Source organism: Melanotaenia boesemani, chromosome 3 (assembly GCF_017639745.1).
Source record: "Melanotaenia boesemani isolate fMelBoe1 chromosome 3, fMelBoe1.pri, whole genome shotgun sequence".
Lineage (NCBI taxonomy): Eukaryota > Metazoa > Chordata > Actinopteri > Atheriniformes > Melanotaeniidae > Melanotaenia > Melanotaenia boesemani.
In genome coordinates, this window is record NC_055684.1 from 12,846,446 (window position 1) to 12,871,027 (window position 24,582).

Here is a 24,582-nt window from a genome sequence, read left to right on the forward strand (position 1 = left end):
CGGCATGGATTCAGGAAGACTTCCAGAAATCACTGTCTGTGAACACAGTTCACTCTAAATGTTCCACAAATGCAGGTTACAGCTTGATCATGCAAAGAAGAAGCCACATCTGAACACGACCGCCGTCTTCTCTGGTCCAAAACTCATTTAAAATGGTCTGAAGCAAAGTGGAAACCTGTTCTGGGGTCAGATGGATGAAAATGTGCAGCTGAGATGAGAAAATGTACTTTCATATCTGCAAAAGCTCCAGCAACATCTGCTGCCATCCAGACAACCTCACAGCAGCATGGCTTCACAGGAGAAGAGTCCGGCTGCTGAACTGGCCTGCCTGCAGTCCAGACCTTTCACCAATAGAAAACACTTGGAGCATCATGAAACCAAAAATCCAGCAACGAAGGTCCAGAACTGCTGAGCAACTAGAATCCTGCATCAGACCAGAATGGGACAACATTCACAATCTTGGTGGTTATTAAAATATGCATGTGTGCATGTTACCTCACTGGGGATCAGCCTACACCTCCTAGCAACTATACAAATATAAATTATACAAAAATACATCTGATTAGTCTTCAAGAAATTTTACATGAGCTTATAATAAATTGTAGCTTAATTACTTAATCATTTAAAAAATGTTTCAATATTTTTATTTATTTTGCTCATCAGTACATTTTTATTATAATTTTATAAACATTTATTTCAAGAATTTATGTTATTGAGTTTTATTCATATTTCATATTGCCCTACAATAAAGATATTAATGCACATGGTGCAATCTTGTGATTTTCCTTAAAGGGAACACCATCATCTAATGGTATCGCATGGACAGGAAACATTTTGGTATCGCTTATTGCTAATAAGAATTTTCAACTTCTGATTTCGTCCAATAATCAACTAGATGAATGCTGATGAGAAGTTGCTATTAACATCAAAAAACAGAAGAAATGAGAGTTTCCCTGTTCTGAGGTACAGGACATGCAGCACGCTTGTGCTTGAAGGTTGGTTGGAGATAAAGACAAGGAAGCTGGATAACAACTCTGAGCTACTTCTCCCTGTAGATTTAAATAATAAAATCATAAAATCAGTTAATGATGTATTTTCAGACACAAGAGGCCAAAACAAAGTTAACAATAACTTCACCACTAAACACTTTGCTTTCCACACAGAAAAGAGAATTTTATTCATGTCCACTTTTAATTCTTTCTAACTTGAGTTCTATTTCTAAAATATAATTTCAGAAGAGTGAAACTTGACACACACGCACACACACACTTCAACAGTAGACCTTTTGGATAGACACAAACATCTGGATTCTCTTCATACACACAGTGACTGTGTGTCTTGATGCATGCCTTTGTGTGTAATCATGAATATGATGTAAACTCTGCATGTGTGTGTGTTTGTGTGTGTGTGTGCGTGTGTGTGTGTGTGTGTGTGTGTGTTTTACCACTACCACTTGTTGCCCAGTAGTTAGTTCTCCAGATGTGTCCCTCCCTTCCCATTTCTCCTTCAATACTGGTTTTAATTTGCTGTTGCACTCCTGTTTGTTTTTGTGTGCTCTCTTTGCTTTATTACTGAATATTGATCTCGGAAGCCTAGCAGGGTCGGGTTCATCATTTCTCACAGTTTAGATTTTCTTTTTCTGACAGAAACATGGTTAACAGAAGACACAAGTGCTACAGTTCTTAATGAAACAGCACCCTCTCATTTTAGTTTTATGAATAAATGTCGAAACGGGAGGAAAGGGGGAGGAGAAGCTGCCTTATTTAAAAATTCATTCCAGTGTAAAGAGATTTCATTTGCTGATTTTACTTCTTTTGAATATCTTAGTTTTATTTTAAAGGGCATTCCTAAAATCCTATTTCTAATCATCTACAGACGTCCAGGACACTGTGTAAATTTTATTGATGAATTTTCTGAATTATTCTCGGTTATCTCTACTGATTTTAATCATTTCATCTTAACTGGGGATTTTAACATTCACATAGATAACATGACGGATGGTAATGTCAAGGAATTTTCTTCCATATTGGACATGTTTGGTTTGTGTCAACATGTAAAAGAACCGACCCACATTCGAGGTCACATTCTGGACCTGGTTATTTCAAAGGGTGTTGATATTTCTTCTGTTGCGGTAACTGACTTGGCCTTGTCTGACCATTTTTGTATTTTGTTTGATTTACTGATTACTCAGAATGTCCAACCAACCTGCTTCTCCGTTAGGAAGAGGTACATTAATGAAAGAACAAGTGCTAAGTTTGTGGAGGCTATAGCTATGTTACCAACAACCAGTGCAGAGTCCGTTGATGGACTCCTGGATCATTTCAATCTGAAAGTCTTGAATGTAATGGATGCTGTTGCACCGAAAAGAATCAAGAGCACTTTGAGCAAACAGAAAACGCCATGGAGAAACACCACTGTGGTCACCAGCCTAAAAAGAGAATGCAGAAAAACTGAGCGAAAATGGCAGAAAAATAAACTTCAAATTTACTATGAGCTGTACAAACAAAGCCTGCGTAACAATAACAATGAGCTGTGCAAGGCCAGAGAGCTGCATTTATCTGAAATGATTAACAGGAATGTCAACAATTCTCACACTCTGTTTGCTATGACTGAAAAACTTACTAATCCTCCTATCCAGATAAGCCCAGAGCTCCTTTCCACTGAGAAATGCAACCAATTTGCCAACTTTTTAGCCAAAAAATTAAAACAATTAGGCAAAATATTAATTCCACACAGTCACACAAGAAAAGTAGTCTATGTCTAAAACCCAGAAATAATTCCGATGTTATGTCGCAATTTAAAACGATTGATTTAAAAATCCTACAAGAAACAGTTTGGCATTTGAAATCAACAACATGCACTCTGGACATGATACCATCCGACTTTTTAAAAACAGTTTTTACCTCAGTAGAAAGTGATCTCCTACTGGTAGTTAACAGCTCACTGGCATCAGGCATTTTTCCCAAGTCACTAAAGATAGCTGCTATTAAGCCACTCCTAAAGAAAAGGACTCTAGATGCCTCTATAATGGACAATGATAGACCTGTCTCTAACCTCTCTTTTATTTCCTAGATTATTGAAAAAGTTGTATTTCACCAGCTTAATGACTTTTTAAATGAAAGTGGAAATCTTGATAAATTTCAGTCCGGCTTCCGACCTCATCACAGCACTGAAACAGCTCTGGTCAAAGTGTTAAATGACATTAGGTTGAATACTGATTCTGGTCAAGTATCAGTCCTGGTTCTGTTGGATCTCAGTGCTGCGTTTGACACTGTAGATCACAGAATCCTGTTGCACAGGCTGGAAAACTGGGTTGGACTTTCTGGAGCGGTCCTTAACTGATTCAGGTCCTATTTAGAAGGCCGGAGTTATTTTGTTACGATCGGCAGCTATGAATCTGAGCGAGTGGCCATTACTTGTGGAGTCCCCCAGGGGTCAGTCCTTGGACCTCTTCTGTTCAACTTGTATATGCTCCCTTTGGGTCAAATATTATAGAACTATAGCATTTATTATCAAAGTTATGCTGATGATATACAACTTTATGTGTCTCTGTCACCAGATGACTGCAGTCCAATAGACTTATTGTGTCAGTGTCTGGAGCAAATAAACACCTGGATGAAGAAGAATTTTCTAAAATTAAATGAAGACAAAACTGAGATTATTCTGTTTGGTAGCAAAGAGAAGAGGGTCAGTATTGGCAAACACCTGGAGACTCGGGCTCTTAAAATCACTGACCAAGTTCGTAACCTGGGAGTGTTGATAGACTCAGATCTGACTTTCAGCAGCCACATCAAAGCTGTCACTAAGAAGCTTTTTACCAGCTCAGAAACATCAACAGAATTAAAAGTTTAGTCTCCCAGAAAGACCAAGAAAAACTATTACTATAATGGTCATTTAACAGGACTTCCTAAAAAGAACATTAAACATCTGCAGCTCATCCAAAACGCTGCTGCTAGAGTTTTAACCAGGACTAAGAGAACACATCACACCAGTTTTGAAATCTTTACACTGGCTTCTTGTCAGTCACAGAATAGATTTTAAAACCCATTTGATTGTTTACAAATCCCAGAATGGTTTAGGCCCAGAATACATCTGTGATATGTTCAGAGAATATAAACCTAGCACAGCTCTTAGATCCAAAGACTCTGGTCAACTAGTCCAGACCAGAGTCCAGACTAAACATGGAGAAGCAGCACTTAGCTGTTATGCTGCAAACAAGTGGAACAAATTGCCAGTGGAGATTAAACTTTCACCAAATGTAGACATTTTTAAATCCAGGTTAAAAACATTTCTTTTCTCATGCGCCTATGCATGAAATCTGCACGGAAACTTTTTAACTTATCTTGCTTTTAATCATTTTAATGTAATTTATTATTTTATTGTGATTATGTGTTGATGCCTTTTACTATTTTTAAATATCTGTAATGCCTTTGTTTTATGTAATGCACTTTGAATTATCCTGTACATGAAATGTGCTATACAAATAAACTGCCTTGCTTTGCCTTGCCTAGAGGCGGGTGCAAAAGCTTACAGCACCTGGTATTCCAAGGCGGTCTCCCATCAAAGTACTGACCAAGCCTGACCATGCTTACCTTCCGAGATCAGATGGAATCAGGCGTGTGCAGGGTGGTATGGCTAGAAGCGAGAGAGCCAGGCCTAGAGGGCATTTTTATACTCTATGTGCACTCACCATCTTTTTCTACTGTTTGGAAACAGCAGTAAAGTAGAGGTCCTCCTTCCTGGTCTTCCAGGGACAGGGTCCTGCAGATTTTTAACATTTTTTATAAAGGTTTCCCTGGGGCAACACACCTGATTGAGATGCTGTTGTTGTGAGCCAGGTGTGTTGCTTGCCAAGTGGGATTGAGCAGCCCATGTTGATCCGTCAGCTTTTTCTCCACTCGTGAAAGTGCGTCTCTCAGACTGGGCGACTGTAAAACAAAGAAGCAGACGTTTGTTCCTTGCTTGTATATTTGTAGTGAAGCTGGACACGCAGTAAGATACATGCAGATTTGTAGAGTGTGAGCATGTTAAATAGCAGCAGAAACCTAGTTTTGCTGTAATAAGCAAAGACAAAGGTGAGTGTGTAAATGCTGCTGCTGGATGGCGTAGAAAAGGATATTTTCTCGTGTTTGCTGTGGCTTACGGCCATACCACCCCGAAAGTGCCCGATCTCGTCTGATCTCGAAAGCCTAGCAGGGTCGGGCCTGGTCAGTACTTGGATGGGAGACCGCCTGGGAATACCAGGTGCTGTAAGCTTTTGCACCCCTCTCTACAAACTGCAGAGGGCGCTGCTGCAGCATCACTCCAAACAGCTTCATATTTCACAATGACAAAACCAAAACTTCCACAAACATTACCATTACAAATGCTTCACGTGCTGCTTCAACACAATCTTCATCACTCCGTTTGGAGCTTCTTGCGATATTTATATACACAGGAACACACACTTTGGGTGTGCTCACAAAACTTCTTTTTTTCCTGCACCTCTCACATGCACAGCTGTCAGTCTTCATACAGAATCAACAAGAAAATTCTTTATTTCAATCACAGCAGTCACCTGCCACGTAACAACCTCTTTGTGTAGAAGATGTAAATCAGTTTCACTGCTGAGCTCAATGCTAATGCACTCTTTAAAACCATTTATTGTTACGTTTTTCTCTGTTACTGTTGCTTCAAACCAAGAGAAAAGAAATAAATAATAAATAAATATCCTTTGTAACATTGCATATTATCACAGGGTTGCAAAATGCTTTTGTAGCACCATCTGTGCTACAACCTTTATGATGTCACATTTGCCTGTGCGATGTCAGTGATTGACCTGTGCATGACCATTTTACTACTCTTTTGATATTATTGTCATCTGCGTGATTTCACACTTGCATCTTTGTTTCGTCTTTATGATGTCATACTCATCTGTGTATGATCTTTGTGGCACCTTTTTTGATGTGAAAGTATCTTTGTGATGTCATTGTTTGATCAGCGTATGATCTTTGTGCCATCTCTACGGTACCACATTAGTCTGCGATTTTTATTTTTTTATTTTTATTTTTTTGTGTGTGCTCATTGATCTTTGTTCCACCTTTATGTCATATTCATCTGTGTGATGTCACCTTTTGATCTGTGTATGTTCTTTGCACCAGCTACTGTGTGATGTCACTGTTTGATCTATTGTGAACTGTAAGCATTTTAACTGAGCTCAGGAATTTTCCTCCCTATTAGTCCAAGTAGATTTCCTAGTTGATTGACATGACAGGAAGGCTGACTGTTTGTATTTTGTTTGTGTATTATGAATGATGAGTGAATCAATTTAAAGATAAGTGTGGTGTTTAATTGTTTGTTGGAGCAGCTGCACCCTCCGCAGTTTGTAGAGACGGGTGCAAAAGCTTACAGCACCTGGTATTCCCAGGCGGTCTCCCATCCAAGTACTGACCAGGCCTGACCATGCTTAGCTTCCGAGATCAGACAAAATCGGGCGTGTTCAGGGTGGTATGGCCATAAGCAAGAGAGCCAGGCCTAGACGGCGTTTTTATACTCTATGTGCACTCACCATCTATTTCTACTGTTTGGAAACAGCAGTAAAGTAGAGGTCCTCCGTCCTGGTCTTCCAGGGCCAGGGTCCTGCAGATTTTTAACATTTTTTATAAAGGTTTCCCTTGGGCAACACACCTGATTGAGATGCTGTTGTTGTGAGCCAGGTGTGTTGCTTGCCAAGTGGGATTGAGCAGCCCATGTTGATCCGTCAGCTTTCTCTCCACTCGTGAAAGTGCGTCTCTCAGACTGGGTGGCTGCAAACAAAGAAGCAGACGTTTGTTCCTTGCTTGTATATTTGTAGTGAAGCTGGACACGCAGTAAGATACATGCAGATTTGTAGAGTGTGAGCATGTTTGATTCTACTCCCATTGACTCCCGGTTCCTGATCTGAATTTGACATTCATCGTAGAAATATCTCAGTGTCTTTACATTAGAGGATTTCTTTACATGAGTGAGATTCAGGACCTATGACACGTGGGTATTTACAATAAGATCCTTCTTTCCAATTCGTATGCTAGCTGCAGCATCATAATTAACAAGAATTAGAGCATATTAAACTTTTCTGTTAATAAAAAATAAATTCTTTACTAATGAATCATGTTGAAATTAATTACTCCATCCCTTTAAAACATTTAACTTCTCCATAAATTAGGAAATATTTATTTATCAAAACTAGTTTAAAACATTTCTTCTTCAAATAAGTCACAACACTTTATAGCCAAGGATCACAGATTAAATTTTATTTCAATACCTAATTGGTGAGCAAAAGTCAAATATGTTCGGTTGTGACCCCTATACAACTAAACAAGACAGAATTATTGATCAGTGATTTTTTTTTTAATCCTCAGGAACATTACTATGATCCAGTCTTCAACTGGATTCCTAGAAACTAAACTGCAGTTTTTGGACATGCCCAGTTTGGTAAGCTTGCTTGTTTTCCTGCTAGTGCATTATTTCATGACCTATTTTCCAATATCCTTAAACCTAATTGCAAAGATTTACATCTGTTAAAATAGACTGACATTTAATCTGCTGTGCCCATTTAAAGTTACATGTATTTTCATTGTCAGATGAAAAAAGAACTGTACATGTGCTGTTGATAGACCTGCTCCTGCCAGCCAATGCTGTCTGAGATCTGCAGTAACACACCTTCTGGATTTTGTGGCAGTAAGTAGTCAGTTAAGTTTGAATTGCATTTACTCGGAAAAGAATATGTTTCAGCCCCACTTCAGAATCACTTTACGAAAATGCCTATTTTTTGCTCTCCTGTCTTTAAGCTGGAACGAGGATGGCATCACTTTACTGTAATCCTGCAGCGTCATTCATGACCCAGCAACCCCAGCTGATATACATTTGTGATCTGAGGAGGTGATCCTGGTCATCACAAGTGCTTTAGACCAGTGGTTCCCAACCTGGGGTCCGCAAAGTGCAAAAGGGGTCCCTGAAGCTTTGAACATTAGAGCCATTGTGATTAATGTCCACAAACTGTCTCTATTTTAAGGGAAAAAGTAGGGTTATATGTTATTCATTTAACTTTGGCTTTATCAAAGGACAGGACTCAACCAGAATACATGATTTATGGTGAGAATCTCACTTTCAAAAGCCTAAAACCAAGCATGTTTTCAGCACAGGGTGGAGCAGGGGGTCCACAGCATTTTAGTAAATGCATGAAGGGGGTCCCTGAGGAGAAAAGGTTGGAAACCACTGCTTTAGACAATGGCCTGACGTCTGCTGTGGACAAGCTTTTCAAACTGACCTGGGTTTGTAACTTGCTGCAAGTTAAATGTTCACCTGTCCAAAATGTGGACAGTGAGTATTGATGGAGGTGAAAAACCTAATTTGGCATTTCCTTGAAACACACTGCTTATAGATGGACAGAATGAAAATCAGATGTATCCAGAATGGCTGCCCAAGGAAACATCATAACCTAAACTCATTTTTAAAACACATCCATGGAGCTCTTTCCACATCGCCAACAAATACCATTTGATTCAGCCCATCTACTCGTCATGTATCCAGCAATGTAGCAGAAACTGAGAGTTTAACTAGCAGATGTATCACTGTTTTGTTATTGTGGGCTCAGTGAATTGTACCGATTTAAGCCTGAGGTACAGCACGTCATTTCACATCTCGGATGTTTTCTGCATTGTAGATCTGTTTTGACCTTTCAGTGCAACTGTTGAGTGTTTGAGAAATGAGCCAGTGTTCCCATGTAGCTCTTTGAGCTTTTTTGATCTGTGTGGTATGAACATGTTGATCCCAACGTTTTACATTTAAGTGGCTATATGGTTATTTGGGCATTAACAGTATGGTGCCGCTCTCCTGCAGAAAAGAATTATGACCTGGGAGAACGTGAATTGTTGGCAGGGAAGTTGGCTCTTGAAGAATGGAGACACTGGCTGGAGGGGATGGAATTGCCTTTCATTGTATGGACAGATCATAAGAACCTGGAGTATATTCAATGAGCAAAGAGACTAAACCTCCGACAGGCCAGGTGTGCACTGTTCTTTGGTTGTTTAACTTCTCTATCACTTTCAGACCAGGTACCAAATGTCAAGCCAGACACACTGTCCCAGCAGTTTAGCCCTGAAGAACCACCTGATGACCTAGACCCCATACTGCTTTCTTCATGTCTGGTGGCTGCTGTGACCTGGGAGCTAAAGCAAACTGTCAGAGGCCCTTCGAAACAACCCAGATCCAGGTACAGGTCCACCTAATCAAATGTTTGACCTGTGAGGCCACACCTCCCAACATGCCTGTCACCCTGGCGCAGCACGCACCATGTCACTCATCCAGAGATGCTTCTGGTGGCCCACAATGGAAGAGAATGTTAGAGAATATGTGGCAGCCTGTGCTTGAGGTAAGACATCCACTTGGGCCCCAGACAGACTTCTTCGCCCGCTCCCAGTACCTGGAAGGCCCTGGTTCCACATTGCATTGGATTTTGTCACCGGCTTGCCACCTTCCAGAGGTAACACCACCATCCTTACCATCATTGACAGATTTTCTAAAGCAGCTCATTTTCTGGCCATACCTAAGCTGCCCACAGCATTAGAGACAGCTGAACTAATTTCTCAGCATGTTTTGCGCCTTTATGGAAACCCCACAGACATCCTCTCAGACTGTGGGCTCCAATTTGTCTCACAGGTATGGAAGGCCTTTTGCAGAGCTTTGGGTGCTTTTGACAGTCTTAGTTCCAGATTCCACCCTCAGACCAATGGTCAGGCTGAGCAGGTGAATCAGGAACTGGAATCGGCCTTGTTATGTGTTGTTGCTGCAAACCCTTCTTCTTGGAGCGATCAGTCGTGCTTGGTAGAATATGCTCAGAACTCTCACACTTTACAGGTCTCTCCCCTTTTGAGGCTTCTCAAGGTTATCAACCACCACTTTTCCCCATTCACGAAGATGAGATCACAGTCCCCTCGGTGCATCATCATCTGAAGCGCTGCCACAGGCTCTGGAGATCCACTAAGGCTGCGCTTCTTCAAACAGCTGAGAGAAACAGACAAATGGCAGACCGGCGCAGGACCCCGGCCACGACATACACTCCAGGTCAGAAAGTCTGGTTGTTGTCTAAGAACATTCCCTTGCGGACTGAATCTCGAAAATTGTCTCCCAGGTATCTCAGACCCTTTGAGAGTTTGGAGCTCATAAATCCCACCGTGGTCAAACTTCAGTTGCCGGCTTCTATGAAGGTCCATCCATTGTTCCACGTCTCCCAGAAGAAGCCTGTTTCCTTCAGTCCTTTGGTCCCTCCTTCCAGCCCCCCCGGGTTGTGGGTGGTGGTCATTCTGCCTTCTCTGTTTGCAGTTTGTTGGCAGTCTGTCGTCGGGGCCTACAATACCTGGTGGACTGGACGGGTTATGGTCCTGAAGAACAGTTCTGGGTTTCCCGGTCCTTCATCCAGGATGATCGCCTCATCTCATTGGGTCGCCGGGGGGCTCCCCTCGAAAGGGGGTAGTACTGTCGCGAATCCCCAAGCTCTGTTGTGTGTTCCTCCTCCCCTTTCCCTTGTGTGGATTGTGCTGTCTTCCCGTGGTGTGTGTACAGGAGGCATGTCCTGTGGTTAAGCAGCACAGCTGAGTGCAATCAAGCTTATTGCACCTCACCTGCTTATAAGCTCCAGGCTGATCTTCATTCAACGCTGGGTCGTTGCTACATTATGTGGTACATTGGCTTCAAGTAAATTCATGTTCTTGTTAGCTCTTCATGTCCCTAACCTTCCTGCTCTCCTTAAAGATTCCCTGCCTGAGATCCAAAGCTGCCTCCACCAGAACCTGTCTGCCCGCTCACCACACCGCCTGGATCCGTGAACCTTAACCATCTTCAGCTTCGTTCAAGCCACACAAATAAACCTTTTAAACTTACCTAGCTGGATAACCCTCTTCCTTGGGTCCAACTCTCTTTCTGACATTACCACCTTTATATCAGGGATGCAACAGCTCTATTAAACTGGCACCTGGTACAACTCAGAGATTTGCGATTAACCGTGGAATTAGACAAGACTGTCCTTGTAGCCCATTTTTATTCTGGTCACACAAATCTTGGATGTTCATATTAAAAAGTGGCCGTTTAGAGGTATCTCGGCATTGGAGAAAGAATTTAAATTGTCACATCTGGCTGACGCGCTGCAATTTTGTATATCTAATATACACAAGGTTGGTAATGTAGTTGACCGTATCCAGGGATTTTCCTCATTGTCAGGATTAAAAATCAATTTAAACAAATCTGTTCTATTTCCTCTCAAAGAATCCAATCTGACAGAAGTTAACGATAAACATATTAAAAATAAAGTTACATACTTAGGCGTGATCATAGAAAAAGATAGAAAATCACGTAGCTTAGCCAATTTTAACCCTGTTATTAATCAAATAATTTAAAAAAATTAAAATGTGGCTGATGAGAGACCTTTCCTTAAATGGTAGAGTATTATTGTCAAAGGCTGAAAGAATCTCCAGATCTGTATATATGTCTTTATCATTAGAAATGCCCAAAGATATATCCAAAGATTTGGACAAAATCCTATTTGATTTTATATGGAAACATAAAAGCCATTGCCTAAAAAGGATATCTTATGTAATGCCAAAAAATATGGTGGATTGGAAGTGTTAAGTTTTGAGATGATGAATAACTCCTTTAAGGTGAAATGATTAACCAAATTATTAAAGGGGAAAGATACTATTTGGAACACTTTTCCCAAACATGTTTTTAATATAGTGGGTGGACTTCAGTGTTCATTCAAATATCACAAATTACAAAATTGAAAAGTTACCTTTAAAACTCTGGTTTTCATCAACAAGCTTTCCTGGCATAAAAACTTGCATACAAGCATAATTTCTCTCCAATGTCATGTTATATAGGGAACAATGGGAACATTCTTTACAGAAATGAGTGACTATACTTTAAGAACTGAGTAGAAAATGATATACTTGTAAAACAGCTCTTGAATGCTAATTAAAGTCTTTGACATAGTGTAAATTTCCATCCATGTTTAACCTTCCTGTAACCCCTAAGGAATATGCTGTGGTGTTTGATGCTTTGCCAACCAGTATGTTGCAACTTTTCAAAGGGACAACAGCTGATTTTTCAACCATTGATCTACTTCACAGAAGCATACTGATTGGGGATGTTGATGTCTCCAAAAACAATTGTTCTAATAAATTGATAAGATCATCTCTAAAGAAAATTACTCTGCTTGCTGGGAGATCTTATTGGTCATCATTGTTTAGAAACTTGAACTAGAACCAGATTTGGTTAAATGCATGGAAAATTTGCTTAAACAATAAAGTTAAGGAAGTTACCTTTAAAACTTTACACAATGTGTACCCAGCTAAAGATTTAGCCTTGATATCCATTACTCATGTACCTTTTTGAAGTTGTTAATAAAAAGTTTGGGAGAAAAAAAACCTGAATTTCCAGGCAGTTACAGGCAGTAACCATGGCCACGCCAGTTCTTAATCCGTCTCTTTTTTTCTTTTCTTTTGTGATATTGCTGCTGTATTTGAAATTTCTTATATTTGAGATATGCTGTATTGATCTATGTGTATTACTGATAACAATAATAAAACAAGTTTGATTAAAAAATTTATGTCATTGATGGACCTGTTTGCTACTTTATAATATGCCTGTATAGAATAATGTCCTTTCAAAAGTAAACACATGTACACACCTAAAAAATTACGTGGAAGTACAAGAGGACAGAATACATGTCAAATGCAAAGGGTTTTTTGGACCAAATTCAGCCTGAACTGAATTTCCACAAGGTGGCGCCGTTACACAAGCTACTTTGTTACAGGCAGTAACCATGGCCACTCTGAGTCCTTAATTCATCTCTCTCTCTCTCTTTATTTATTTATTTATTTTTTTAATCTTCATTAGCACAATTCTGCATATACAAAAGAATTGTCAAACATTGCTGGTTTGATTAAGAGTGCATAAATGTAGCAGCTTAAGTGGGAACAATGGTAGAATCAAAACAATTAACATAATAAAAAAAATTAATTCAATCAACCTAAATTATTAGATTTAGGTAGTAAAACAAAGTTCTTTTTGTTTGTTCCTATAGGTCTTAATGAGAATTGTATAAGACAAAACATTACAGTAACAACATAGGAGCGAGAACAAGAATATTGATTAAAGCAGTAGTAATAATAGCAATAATAGCAAGGGGCCAAGTACAAAGGGATATAAATCTTCCAACAGATGTCAAACAGCATGACATAAGTCAATGGTTTTTTCCTATTTTTTTAATGTTTTATTGTCGTGAGGTATTGTTTGAGTTCTTTTGTAAAATTTAAGAGTAAGGGTTTTTGATTTGAGAATTTACATTTATGGATGTGGTATTTAGCAAGAATCAGAATTAAATTAATTATATAATATTGGTCAGATTTGGTTTGGTCAGAGTTATAGGAAAAGGAACCAAACAACACATCTTCATATGTAAGAGTAAAATGAAGGTCAATTATGGGAACTAAATGTACAAATGTTCTGCCAGAAGATGCAGGAGAAGGCACAGGACCAGAAAAGGAAGAATGTAAATCTTCTTCAGAGTGATCACAAAAAGAGCAAATAACATTAATATCCTTCTTATATCTTTGCAGGAATAGCTTGCTGGGATAAAAGCGATGAATGATTTTCAAGGACACTTCCTTAACCCTGTTTACAATAAAGTATTTAGAAGGAAGACACCAGATTTTTTTCCCGATTCAGATTAGGAATCAAGTGATTCCAGTAAGATACCACATTTGGGACAGAGACCTTGTCTTTCTGGAATAAGGGACATATCTCATGATTATTATTTTTTTTTTTAGTGGAAAACCATGGCCACTCTGAGTCCTTATTCCGTCTCTTTTCCGTTCTTAGATATTGTTCAACCCGAGATATTTAACTACAGACTCAACTCTAATTGAAGCAACAGAGGAGTCAGGGCTTGTATGAATCAGGAGTAATTCCCATCTTTTTTATGCTTTAGAGAAGATTGAGATAGTACTGAGGGTTTTCTCAACCACTTATTTATCTTTTAGAAGGATGGAGGTGTCATTGGCAAATTGACTTATTTTAAAGTCTTTGTTAAAAATTGTTATTCCTTGTATGTTGCTGGAATTTTTTGCTAACAGTTGTGTTGCCCAAGTGAAAAGCTTTGGGGAACAGGGCAACTTTGACAAATTCCACCTTGCACTTTAAATCAAGGAGTCATTCCTGGGTTCAGAGAGACTAAGCTACTGATATCAGTACAGAGCATTTCAACGATGTTACAAAATTTACTTTCAAAGTCCAAGAATTGTAACATTTTTAACAAAAAGGATGTTTAATCGTCTCAAAGAATTCTAGAAAAAACACATAACTGTCTGTTGTGAGATACACCCTATGAGCAGGTCAAGGATCAGTCTAATATGGTTATGTATGTTTCTACCCTTCACAAAGGCTGATTGGCACTCATCCACTATTTTTAATTAATCCCATATACAAACTATTGGAGTAAATCTGTGCTAACAACTTGTAGTCATTGCATAATAAGGCGATGAGTCTCCAATTATCCAGAAACATTTTATCCTTTTGGGTTTTGGAATTAAGGTGATAACACCCCTTTTCATAGTAGGGGACAGATGACCAGATGAAATGCGTTCCAAGAAGGCATTATAGTGCAGTACTCTGATATCATTCCAAAAATAGATATAAAATTCCCTTACCATCCATTCCTGGTGACTTTCCTTTTGCCATCCTCCCTATTGCTAAATCTAGCTCTTCAATTCTAAGGTTATCATCCATATGTTGTCTAAAATCCTCATCATTTTTTTTTCTGCATTCTCTAATTTAATCTAAAAATACTTGACAATCATCTGCTGAAAATTTGTATAGCTTATTATAAAAAATGTCTTATTTCCTCATTGACTTGGTCTTGGTTGTCAATGCTAATATTATTAATGAGTAACTTATTAATTTTCTTTTTTGTTTGTTTTTCTAGGCTAAAGAAATAGTACTTTTCTCACCTTCATCAAGCCAGCGAGCTCTTGAGCGTATAAAAGCTCCCTTAGCTTTTTGTAGATATAGGCTGTCCAATTGGTTTTGTAGATTATTTAGTTCAGCTTGTTCTTCTAGGGATAAATCTGTTTTTTTATATAATCTATTCATATCATTATTAATGTCCTGTTGTTTTGGTTTATTTTCTTTAGCGACACACGTACTCATTTGAATGGAAGTTTCTTTCATTTTAAATTTAAACCATTCCCATTTATTCAAGGGTGACATCACTAACTGATTAATTTCATTTAATAAGTTATTGGTTTTAGTACAAAATTCCTCATTGCTCAGAAGGCTACTATTAAACTTCCGTAAAGTATTAGGGATAGGCTTAACCCCACCTAGTTGAAAGGAAATTGATATGGCACAGTGATCAGTTAGGGGTGATGCTTATATTTCATATTTATGGACCTCATTTATCAGGTTGGTAGAGATGAACCAAAAGTCTCATCTTGAACACATTGACCATTATTAGCTGTATTATACCATGTGTATTGTTTGGTAGAGGGTTTTCTCATTCTCCAACAATCAATTAAGTTTCCCTGAGTAATAAATCAGCTTATGATTTTCTCATAATAATGACTTTGCCCTCTAGGTGGAAGACAATCCATCCAAAGATCGGGGACCAAATTAAAATCCCCTCCTGCTATAATCGTCAGTAGTATAGGTCATTTTCCATCCTTCCAGCATCTTACTTAAGGAAGAATACAATTGCTTGTTCTGTCCCCTTTTGTCAAACCATAAACACAAATCAAAATATTCTTAACATCATTAAACTCAATCACCATCATTAGCCAATGGCCATTGCTGTCACTTATGTGGTTGATTACATTTCCAGCAATGTTAAACAGGATCATTACTCCAGCTGAATGGGAAGTCCCATGACTGAAGTAAACACAGTCTCCCCTTTGTTGTTTCCAGAATTTAGTGTCCACCTCCACTGAATGAGCCTCTTGCAAAAAAATAATATTGCTCTTCTGTTCCTTACAAAAAAGAAATGTTGCCCCACATTTTACATTGTTCTTTAATCCCCTGGTATTTAAAGAAAAAAAAGGTAACATTCGCTAGATAAGAGTGCACAGAGAAACTGATGCACAGGAATGAGCAGCTTAAGTCCCTATCAAAGTTCAACATTAGCATTTATTGCAACCACCCCCTGAGGTATTTGAACTTTCATGGAACTGTTCATTTAGATCACTGTACCTGTTATGAACCAGTGTCACAATATAAGCTGTTCAATTAGGGTCCACATGTCTGTTGCCGATCAGAGCATAGCCTTCCTTCAGGAATGCTCTCTTCCCTTTCTTCCTGGCCTCCTGAACCAGTGGCCACAGCTTGGAACGAGCGTCCCGATCTTCTTTGGAGAAGTCCTCTCTGAAGTATATATGCAGCTCACTACACATGCGCGCTTCCTTCAATTTTCTCCAGACCTCGTCTCGGATGGTTCTCATCCCGAACTGGATGATGACAGCCCTTCACTTTTACATGCTCCCCCTCAGCAATATCATCAGCAGACAGACAGCTCGATCTCAAAACAACACCCACCTCCTCTGCTCCCCTGCCAACATCCACACTGACCACCTGCCTGGAGGAGACAGAGGCATGGATGAAGCTAAATTTCCTCCAGCTGAATAGTTTGAAAACAGAAGCCATTCTTTTTGGCACTGCACACCAGCTCTGCTCCTCCACCATCACTAGCATTACCTTCTCTGGCCGAAACATCCCCCTCTCCACATCTGCCTCTAACTTGGGTGTTAAAATGGAACCTCACCTTACTTATGACACCCACATCAAACATCTCTGTAAGACCTCATTCTTTCACCTCAAGACCATCACCAATCTCTGTCCAACACTCACCCTGGCAGATGCAAAGGAGCTCATCCATGCCTTTGTCTCCTCCAGGCTAGATTACTGTAACGCACTTCTCATCAGAATCCCTGGCAAGAGCATTCAGAGACTGCAATACATCCAGAACAGTGCTGCCAGGATCCTGATGAGGGTGTGCAAGCAAGATGATATCACCCCCATCCTGAAAACTCTTCACTGGCTCCCCATCCTACTCAGAATAGAATACAAGGTCTCCCTCCTCAGCTACCAGTGCATTTATGAACATGTCCCTCTTTACCTACAGGAACTCCTCACCCCTCCTCACGAACCCTCCGTTCTACAACCACAAACAACCTCCAAGTTCCCAGAACCAAGCTTCGTAGCATGAGTGATCGAGCCTTTTTCAGCTGCTGCCCCAAGACTGTGGAACACCATACCAGACCACCTGAGAAGTCCACAGTCTTTAGAAGTTTTTAAGCAAAACTTGAAAACCTTCCTTAAAAAAAAACCTTCTGCTAAATAGTATTTTTTTTTACTTTTTTTTTATATTCCTGTTTTCTGTACACACTTTGAGATTCCCTGCAATATAAAGTGCTATACAAATAAAATGTATTCATTCATCATTCATTCTCTGTACTGCTTAGTCCATTACTGGTCACCGGTAAGCTGGAGCCTATCCCAGCATTAACAGGTGAGAGGCAGGGTGCACCCTGGACAGGTCACCAGTCTATCGCAGGGCCAACACATAGGTACAAACAACCATTCACACTCACACTTGCTCCTAGGGAGAATTTAGAGTCATCAATGAACCTAACATGCATGTCTTTGATTTATTATTATTTTTATTGTCAAATTTATTATTTGTCAAATCTTTTTAAAAGGTCAGTTTGTTCATCCACTTTCTTAGTAAGAGCCTGAACAGCATGGAGAATGGCAGTGCCAATATTTCCGTTATCCTTATCTTTGTCATTCCCCTTCATGTTCTTGGGATTTGGGCTTTTTGATGGTGTATGATTCAGGTTAATTTTACTTTGAAGAACTCTCGTCCACCTCAATGTCTTCAATGTCGCTCCCAGTCATGTTATTTTTTTTTTCCATCCATGATTGGGTGCACCTAAGTTTATCTAATGACAGTTAAAGCTTCATTACACTGTGGAAACTCGGTAACTCTGTCATTTTGCTGTTTTGGTTAAATCAATGAGTGTTAATCGTTTTCAGTCAAATTGTCCGAGTTCATTTTTTTAGTTCAGATACCAATTTTAAAGCTAACTTGCTAATGTAGCATGCCAATGCATTTCTGGGCTATCTTAACCAGGGTCTGAAGTGGTTGTTTGTATTTCTGTTATCGAATGTCTAATCAGTGCAATTGCTTTGTCTTTTTTTTTTTTTTTTTTGTCTCTCAAAAAGACCAGAAGAAACTCATCCATGCCCTCTTCTCCAGTAGACTGGATTACTGTAATGGTCTTTTACCAGAACTTCCCCACAAGAGCATTAAACAGCTGCAGCTTATCCAGGAAACTACTGCTAGAGTTTTAATCAGGACTAAGAGATCTGAACCCATCACAGCAGTTTTACCATCTTTACACCGGCTTCCAGTCGGTCATAGAATAGATTTTAAAACCCTACTGATAGTCTACAAATCACAGAATGGTTTAGGGCCCAGAATGGAAATGTTCAAAGAATATAAACCTAGCAGGGCTCTTGGATCATGTGAAGGAAATGTCTTTATTAATCCATTTAGTGATCCATATGAAACATTATCATTGTCTTCTATTTATATTATACTGTTCAACTCATCCCCTGACTGAGAACAAAGTGTTATTGGTTAATAACACTAAGTTGCACAAAGACACAACACCTACAAGATTAAGGAGAGGCTGTTTTGGGGGGAGTGGGGAAAGTGGACCATCTTACCTGTCCCGTACCAGGCGGTGTAAGGGGTTCTAGTCATAACAATAGTAAAAAAAAAAAAAAAAAATACTTTCTTCCTTAGTTTCTGTCCTTCAGAACCTCACTGGACTCTGTGAGGGCCTGTGTGGTGCTTTTTGTTAAACTTTACTCATCCAGTCTCTTAATCTTTTTTTTTTTTTTCCTTTCTTTTCTTCAACAATTTCATGTCATGGAACAGGATTTCTCGAGCAACTGGACCGGAGAGGATCCAACGACCAATGCTGTGTCTGATCAACCTGAGAATTCAGCCTCCATGTATAAAGGAGGCTCCCTCGTTGGTTCCCTGCAGTGTCGCCAACAAAATCCACAAAGTCAGAACCTAGAGAATAAGTCTGGTGAGTTGGAGCTGCTTCTATTTTTAGATTGTGAGGGAGAGTCTGAAGGGCTTGGGAGTCACTGCTCTGGAAGCAGAGAAATCGCTGTTGGGCAGCATTACTGCTTGGAGTGGTACCCGCTTAGAGCGGAGGAATAGCTGTTGGACAGTAGGTAATGTTCTTTAGGTAGCTGTTAAGGTCCTTCTGGGAGGAGGACGAGAGGCCAGGTTAACTGATTATCTGGATTCTCTAAAGACTCTTACAGCATAGAACGGTATTCCACCCATTCTAGCAAAATGGATAACACACACTCCAAGCGTCTGCCTCTTCCTGAGGGAGAATTGTGTCCATTTATGTCATAAATGAGGGAAAGAAAAAAGTGCCAATTTTCAAAAGGGATGCTGTTGATCCAACAGAGCCAAAGTCACTAAGTTTTAAATAGTTCGATTGTTATGAGGTTCAGTTGTTTAATTAAAGTCGTGGTGTTGTAAATAAGCCTGCTTTACCCAAGAGGTGTGTACGGAGAAAAGAGTTTAAGAACATTTTCTTGGAGATTACATATCTCATCATTCATGCAAAATAATCTGATCAGACTGAGGAAATGTTTTGCTCTACTTTACATTGCTCAGTACTCACACAAGGACACACATTGTTTGTTTGGCAAGAGAGAAAAAACAAATCAGGCTTCTGTAAATTGACACTGCTTACAATGAAGAATGTTTTCGCTTAAACGCACTCAGCTGAAGATTTTCCAGCACTATCAAACCTTTGAGAGAAAAGGCTTGCAACTTTTCACAGAAACACACGTACACACACACTGTGGGGATAACTATTAACCCTATTTTCCTTTTTTTTTTCTCCTCCCTCTGTCCCTGTCTCTGTCTGAGACACCCTGTCCTGAAGCTCCTGGCAGGCTGTACACCTGATTTGACACAGCTCCTCCATCAGGATTCAACATAGACCCACTAATAAATAAAAGGATGAAAACATATTGATCTTTATGTGCATCTGTATAAATACCAAACAGCAGTTTCCTGATTGGGTGTGTGTGGTGAGATGCACGGGCTGCAAGTCTCCTGATTCCTGAGAACTTTTATGTGCTTGATTTGCACTAAACCACTCGTGTGTCTCTGGGTCCGTCCTTTTCATCTTAATTCTGCTCACAATTGGTTTGAGTTGGGTTTTTGAAAATCTTGGTATCTAATTTATATTGAACCACAGCTGAATCTGAAACAGTTTCCATTTCACTCTTCAAAAGGCTGCATAATAACTCTGACCCGTGGCCTCATGTGTGAACCATAACGTGCCATGTGGGAATTTTAGAGGTTCTTTGCCGTCACATCCAGATACGATATTGGAATGATTTTCTTTGTTATTGATCTATGATCATGGCTCATTGGTAAATTAAATGGATAACGTGGCTCTTTGGGATCACAGTCTTAAACACTAAAGACAAATTTTAAAAAGTGGAAAATTTCAGCATTGCTCACAGAAAAAAAAAAAAAAAAACAGAAAAATGCATGTTGTTCTGCTTTTAAGAATACAAACTGAATACCTGATCTATACTTCTACCACGTGAACTAAGGATCCTGTGAAATCTGTCTGAATAATGGACGAATAAATAAATAAATTGCTTAGAAGAAGATAGATCCCTAACACTAAAGGAGCTCCATATTTAACAGGAGCTGTGTTTCCATTACCCGACCCGACCTGATGACACAGACGAGTGTAACTTTTCCTTCCAGCAGGATCTCCTCTAGGACACTTTGCAAATCTTCCATGAGGGATTGATCGCTGTGTTTCATAATGCTGCCAAGTCTGATGCTGTTAACCGTAATACACCTTTTCTTTTCCTGATGAGCAGGACTGTCTACAGGAAAAGACAATGACACTAATGTTTTTCCAAATACGTGCACATGCATTTCTAAATCAAACATGACATTGACCCATTTGACATTTTTAATAAACTTTTACAGGTGGAGAATATTGTTCTCACATATGGACCTCACAGAGACAGAGGAAGCGTTTAACAGAACTTTATTCCAACTAGGAACACAAAGGAATTGTCTTACTTCGACAGGCAGTGGGAGGGCTGATTGGACATCCTTACACAAGGAGATGGAGAGAAGACAGGTCCATGCTGGAGTGAAAACCTAAGTCCGACAGGGAATGACTGTGGTGCTGGAGTATATATGGAATGGGAGAGGAGATTGGGTGCAGGTGTGGCTGATGAGCAATCTGGGGACTGACTGCTGTGGTGAATGACTGGAGTGCATGTGGCAGGGTGAGAAGATTGGGAACAGATGTGAATGATTGGCAGGGCAGAGGATGACAGGGACTGGTGCGGGTGTGCCAATTATCAACATGTATACAGGTGCATGTGCTGACCGGCTTCACAGGGTTGATGCCAGAGCATGCCACTTCAGAATTCAGTCTAAAAAGAATTTGGTTGTTTTATAATGATTTGTTCTGTCTTAATAACAGGAACAAGCATGCGATGTGAAGGCAAATGGTCGATATGTTCCTGTTGGTGATGATAATATACTTTAAAATGTTTGCTTTTCCACAACTTTCTTCATCATTTTATCTTTAATGAAGCTGGTTGCTTGTGGTCTTGGGCATGAGGCATGTGTGCATTCCCTGCAAGATAAACAATGTGAGTTTGGGTGAGCAACATGTTACGCTCTTGTTACGATTTCTTCATGTTGATTACTGATCAACCCTCTTTGATGTCTTCTTATTTTATTTGTAATGTTTATGTATAATTATTATTTTACTTGTTTATTATTTCTTTTTCTCATTCCATTTTTTCTTCATTTCTTTTTTGTCTTTCTGCCAAAACGTCCAAGCTTGTGGCGCCGACTTGAACAGGCCATCTCTCTACAGATGCAGATGTCACTTTTCACATTGATTCCACTTATACATGGAAAATTGTTCATGAGTTTGGAGAAGTCTGATGAAGTCATTCTTTTCCTGGATTCTGATAGTTTTCCATCCTTCATGCTGATAACATTAATGATCACTTAGATGCCTCATTTGTCCCAAGTACAGCAGTTGACTTCAGCTCTGATGTGGGGGTGTGTTAGGTGGTTCCCTTTTCTTTTCCAACTTCCAGACCTAATACTCGGAGGTAATCTAACCCTAACATGCAAAACTGATTCACAGATGAAAGTGCACTTCTCCAGCTACTGCCTGGCTGGCACTTTGAGTGCCATTCACACAGTAGTTCAGGTTGCTGAGAGCTACCAGGTGCCCCTGACCGCAGACACTGCGGCAAAGGTCGTGGATTCCACCTGGATCTCATCTTGCTCTCCTGGTGGCTGCTGGTGCCCTCTTTTACACTGATGCTGAATCAAAGATGTGTTGGATCATCACAATGAACATGTCAATCTTTTGAGGCAATCACTGCAATCAAACGATTCCTGTAACTGTCAATGAGACTTCTGCACCTCTCAGCAGCTATTTTGACCCACTCCTCATAAGCAAACTGCTCCAGTTGTCTCAGGTTTGAAGGGAGCCTTTTCCAGACGGCATGTTTCAGCTCCTTCCAAAGATGCTTAATAGGATTTAGGTCAGGCCTCATTGAAGGCTACTTTAGAATAGTCCAGTGTTTTTCCTCTTAGCCATTCTTGGGTGTTTTTAGCTGTGTTTTGGGTCATTGTCCTGTTGCAAGACCCATAACCTGTGACTGAGACCAAGCTTTCTGACACTGGCCAGCACATTTCTCTCTAGAATCTCTTGATAGTCTTGAGATTTCATTGTACCTGCACAGGTTCAAGACACCCTGTGCCAGATGCAGCAAAGCAGCCCCAGAACATAACAGAGTCTCCTCCATGTTTCACAGTAGAGACAGTGTTCTTTTCTTGATATGCTTCATTTTTCCGTCTGTAAACATAGAGCTGATTTGCCTTGGCCAAAAGTTCCATTTTTGTCACATCTGTCCATAGGACATTCTCCCAGAAGCTTGGTGGCTTGTCAACATGTAGTTTGGTAAAGTCTAATCTGGCTTTGTTATGATTTGTTTTCAGCAATGGAGTCCTTCTTGGTCGTCTCCCATTAAGCCACTTTGGCTCAAACAGTGAGAGATGGTGCGATCGGACACTGATGTTCCTTGAGCTTGAAGTTCACCTTTAACCTCTTTAGAAGTTTTTCTGGGTTCTTTTGTTACCATTCGTATTATCCGTCTCTTTTAATTGTCATTCATTTTCCTCCAGCGGCCGCGTCCAGGGAGGTTGGCTACAGTCCCATGGATCTTAAATTTCTTTATAATATGTGCAACTGTAGTCACAGGAACATCAAACTGCTTGGAGATGGTCTTATAGCCTTTACCTTTAACACGCTTGTCTATAATTTTCTTTCTAATCTCATGAGACAACTCCTTCCCTTTGCTTCCTCTAGTCCATGTTGAGTGTGATACACACCATGTCACCAAACAGCACAGTGACTACCTGTAGCCCTATATCTAGGCCCACTAACTGATTACAAGATTGTAGACACCTGTGATGCTAATTAGTGGCCATACCTTGGATTAACATGTCCCTTTGGTCACATTATTTTAGGTCTTTTCTAGGGGTACCATCATTTTTCTCCAGGCCTGTTTCATGAGTTTATTTTGTTAAATAATTCTGTTGAAGCATGGTTGAAAAGCAACGTCTGACTTTCATAGGTTAAATCTAATAGAATTTTTATTTAGAATGACTTTTGTCAGATTCGTTATTTCTCTGGCCATTGTGAGTTTTTCTTTCATTAACCGAAGGGTACCAACAAATTTGTCCACGTGTGTATGTCCTGGCTACTCAGTCAGGTCCAGTTTTAAGAAAACCTTTTTACAAAAGGCCTAAGAGACACATCCAAAATTAGAAATGAAGTCTTCCTGTAGAGGAACCAACCCATGAAGACAGAGAGCAGTCAAATGAAACAGTTTATCAAACAAATCTCATTTTGAAAACATGAATCTGCTATGTTTGGAAAAACTAAAAACCTCATACACGGTTTAATATTTACATAATTATTACAAATAAAGAAAGAAAGAACCAGTTTAAAACACACACACACACACACACACACACACACACACACACACACACACACACACACAAAGAATTCATATGCATCTATATGGCCCTGTAAAGACTTGGTTACACTTTCAGGTGGTTCAATACCTAAAAGATATCTCCAAATGCATGCGCAGAAAGAAGAACAACGGCTCTGATTACTAGGCAGAATTACATATTTCTAATCCGAAGGTCGCGGCTTTGATCCTCATTGTGGTCACAACGTCAAACTGTCCTTTAACTCATTGTCTGATTATCATATATTCAATTACTTCTAATAAAGTTTGGGGGCTTTCAAATAATAATAAAAAAATTTAGTGAGATAGTTTTAATTGAGGACAGGATATTTCAGTTAATAAACCAAAAAAACAAAAAACAAAAAAGAA

At 39.6% G+C, this 24,582-nt stretch overlaps 1 long non-coding RNA gene, 2 other non-coding genes and 1 pseudogene across 3 annotated transcripts; 2 read left to right on the forward strand and 2 right to left on the reverse strand.

Annotated features, from left to right (window-relative positions):
* Positions 1-4,524: 4,524 nt before the first annotated feature.
* Positions 4,525-4,643, reverse strand: LOC121637586 (annotated as a pseudogene).
* Positions 4,644-5,137: 494 nt separating this feature from the next.
* On the forward strand, positions 5,138-5,256 carry LOC121637582. The gene has a single exon (XR_006009893.1). It is a non-coding gene; the product is annotated as a 5S ribosomal RNA (ribosomal RNA).
* Positions 5,257-6,381: 1,125 nt separating this feature from the next.
* Positions 6,382-6,500, reverse strand: LOC121637584. Its single transcript, XR_006009895.1, has one exon. It is a non-coding gene; the product is annotated as a 5S ribosomal RNA (ribosomal RNA).
* Positions 6,501-10,629: 4,129 nt separating this feature from the next.
* On the forward strand, positions 10,630-10,898 carry LOC121636302. Its single transcript, XR_006009706.1, has 2 exons — positions 10,630-10,698; positions 10,771-10,898. It is a non-coding gene; the product is annotated as an uncharacterized LOC121636302 (long non-coding RNA).
* Positions 10,899-24,582: the final 13,684 nt, after the last annotated feature.